At 45.5% G+C, this 3581-nt stretch overlaps 1 non-coding gene across 1 annotated transcript; it reads left to right on the top strand.

Annotated features, from left to right (window-relative positions):
• Window positions 1-1478: 1478 nt before the first annotated feature.
• LOC116462797 (U6 spliceosomal RNA) lies at window positions 1479-1582 on the top strand. Its single transcript, XR_004246454.1, has one exon. It is a non-coding gene; the product is annotated as a U6 spliceosomal RNA (small nuclear RNA).
• Window positions 1583-3581: the final 1999 nt, after the last annotated feature.

Genomic DNA, 3581 nt, shown 5'->3' with positions numbered 1-3581 from the left:
AACAACTTTTTCCAGTTCTAATCAGTAGTTCACATCTGTTCCCCTGGTCACCTGCTCCGTCCTGAGTCACTCCAGTCACCTGCTCCATCCTGAATTATACTGAGTCACCTGTTCTGTAACTGCCCTTCCTGCCAAACTACTCACTCCACCACTCCAGTTCATACCCCTGCTCTCTTTAAAATAGCCAATCAGAATTAGCTTAGACTGTGAGGTCCAACCCTAGCCAATAGGGGACATGGCAGTAGGGGCTGCCTGCGTCAGGAATAAAAACCCCTTCGCCTCCCTTGTTCAGGTGTGCTCTCGCCATTGCTCCATCCACGAGTCACACCCTTCTATAGAAGTAAAATTGCCTTGCTGAGAAAATTAAATTCATGTTCGAGGGCTATTTCTTTTGCAGCACCAAAAAATTATTTATAACTTTCTGTAGCTCCCTCCCTGAGATGATGGGGACTCCCAGGACACAGGAAGAGCAACCTTGCTCTGAGGAGTTGAGGAGGGCAGTAGCTTCCCAACCTATCCTGGAAAGCAGCATATCTCATTCACTGGTGTGTGCTAGAATTATGGACTTCACAAATACACCTTTGGGTCTGAAAGTCAGTTCCAACACTTATTAACTGCTTTGGGCAACATGTTTTATGTCTCTGAGCCTTCTTTTTCTCTATGTGCAAAATGTAGGCAGTGCTGGCCGCCTACATTTTGTAATAGTTTCCTTCCCTTCTGTGCCCTTCTCCTCTTTTCTCTTTCCCCCTTCTTTCCTCCCTCCTTCTCCCTCTTTTTCTCTGTTTCTTTTTCCATAATTAACTGGTTCTTCTTCTACTAAGAGGTAGACTAGGCCAGGTGTGGTGGCTCATGCCTGTAATCCGAGCACTTTGGGAGGCTGGGGCAGGCGGATCACCTGAGGTCAAGAGTTCGAGACCAGCCTGGCCAACATGGCGAAACCCCATCTCTATTGAAAAAAATACAAAAGTTAGCCAGGCGTGGTGGTGCACACCTGTAATCCCAGATACTTGGGAGGCCAAAGAGGAGAATTGCTTGAACCTGGGAGGCAGAGGTTGCAGTGAGCTGAGATCATGCCCCTGCATGCCAGCCTGGGTGACAAGACTGAAACTCTGTCTCAAAAAATAAAAATAAAAAAAAAGTGAGACTAAGAATCCTGATAGATACATACAGTGCCATTGTAAGGAATAAATGAGTGTGGTAAACTCTTATAATTTTATGGTTCTATTTGCTTTTTTTTATTTCAATAGTTTTTGGGGTATAGGTAGTTTTTGGTTACAAGGATGAATTCTTTAGTGGTGAATTCTGAGATTTTATTATACCTGTCATTTGAGCAGTGTACACTGTACCCAATATGTAGTCTTTTATCTCTCACCCACCTCCCAATGTCACCCCACCCCAAGTCCCCTAAGTCCATTATATCACACCATATGTTTTTGAATCCTCATACCTTAGCTTCGCCTCAAAAGTAAGAACACTGCTTGCTTTGGCAGCACATATACTAAAACTGGAATGATACAGAGAAGATTAGCATGGTCCCTTGTGCAAGAATGATACACAAATTCGTGAAACATTCCATATTTTTTTGGCTGGGTGTGGTGGCGCATGCCTGTAATCCCAGCAATTTGGAAGGCAAGGTGGGTGGATTGCTTGAGGTCAGGAGTTCAAGACCAGCCTAACCAACATGGTGAAACCCTGTCTCTACTAAAAATACAAAAATCAGCCGCATGTGATGGCGCACGCCTGTAATCCCAGCTACTGGGCAGGCTGAGGCAGGAGAATTGCTTGAAGCTGGGAGGCGGAGGTTGCAGTGAGCCGAGATGCCCCACTGTACCCCAGCCCACGTGACAGAGTGAGACTCTATTTAAAAAAAAAAAAAAAATTAAGAACATACAGTATTTGGTTTTCCATTCCTGTTACTTCACACAGAGTAATGGCCTCCAGCTCCATCCAAGTTACTGCAAAAGACACTGTTTTGTTCCTTCTTATGACTGAGTATTCCATGGTGTATACACACCACATTTCCTTTATTTACTCCCTGGTCAATGGGCATGTAGGTTGGTTTCATATCTTTGCAATTGCAAATCGTGCTGCTATAAACATGGATGCATATGTCTTTTTCAAATGACTTTTTTTTCTTTTGTGTACATACCCAGTAGTGGCATTGCTGGATCAAATGGTAGATCTACTTTTAGTTCTTTGAGACATACTGTTTTACAAAGTAGTTGTACTAATCTACATTGCCATCAGCAGTGTAAACATGTTCCCTTTGCACCACATCCATGCCAATATCTATTGTTTTTTGACTCTAATTACGGCCATTCTTGCAGGAGTAAGGTGGAATGTCATTGTGGTTTTAATTTGCATTTGTATCGTTCCATTTTGAATACAAGTTACACTTTCCCATACCAGAAGCAGGGCTTAGTTCCAATTTGCAGTTCTCCACCTCCTCCTAGTTCCTCAGTGTCATCCATCCAGATGTCTGCCCTATCCTCGTGACCACCTCCCCATGGGATAGCTAGATACAACCTGCCTGACTCACTCCAGTGACCCCCACAGCCCGCCTGTGCTGTGCAGATATGCCGCAGTGATCACCTCTCAGTTACAGCCCGACCCGTGCCTGCTTGCTTGAAACCAGGGCTGTCCAACCTTTTGGCTTCCCTGGGCCACATGGGAAGAAGAGGAGTCATCTTGGGCCACACATAAAATACACTAATGCTAATGAAAGCTGATGAGCTAAAAAAAAAAAAAAACACAGAAAAATCTCATAGTGTCTTAAGAAAGTTTACGAATTTGTGTTGGGCCACATTCCAAGCCATCCTAGGCCACAGGCAGCCTGTGGGCCGTGAGTTGGACAAACTTGCTTTAAAGCCACCAGTGGGAACTCCCCACAGGAAACCTGCTGGGGTGATTCCCTGGACCCGAGTAAAGGCTTTAGTCCTGCAGATCCTTCTCTCTCTTGCTCCCCACCCACTGGATGAGCTCCCTGCTGCCTTTGGACATCCCATCAACCCTGTGGTCACCACTCTTCTCTCTGGACCTGTGAGTAAGAAAGTGCTGCTAGGATTTCCTGTGTTTTGTTGCACTGCCGGCTCTGTGTCTCACCTGACCCACACACCTGAGCCTGACTCTGCTCCTGGTCAGGGCTCTCCTCCCAGAGAGTGGCTGTGTTGGTAAGAACAAACTGGACACAGGTCAGCACGAGCAAAAGGGTGTCTGCCAGTACAAACAAGTCTCGTGGGAGAGGGACACCTGGTAACCAGCTGGACACAGGCTTTAGGTCGCCCACCAGAAAAAGAAGAATCCCATGAAAGGCATGCTCCAAACGCCCACTTCTCCTGGAGCCCCATCAGCACAGGGCTAGAGTTTATAGATCCTTGCCCAAGAGAGACTTCAAGACCAAGTCAGAGCAAAATCCCAACAATGAGATAACGTAAAATATCTAGGACAAAACAAAAATGCTAGGCGAGGCAGAGAATGAAAAATACCTTGTTTCCTAACTGCTGACTTACTGAGACAAGAGGGTCAACAGGAGACGGCAAGTCAATCAGAAGTAGTCATGGAGATAAATATATATATAAGTT

The sequence above is a fragment of the Hylobates moloch genome, unplaced genomic scaffold, assembly GCF_009828535.3.
Source record: "Hylobates moloch isolate HMO894 unplaced genomic scaffold, HMol_V3 SCAFFOLD_23, whole genome shotgun sequence".
NCBI lineage: Eukaryota > Metazoa > Chordata > Mammalia > Primates > Hylobatidae > Hylobates > Hylobates moloch.
This window is presented reverse-complemented; position numbering and strand designations above follow the sequence as displayed.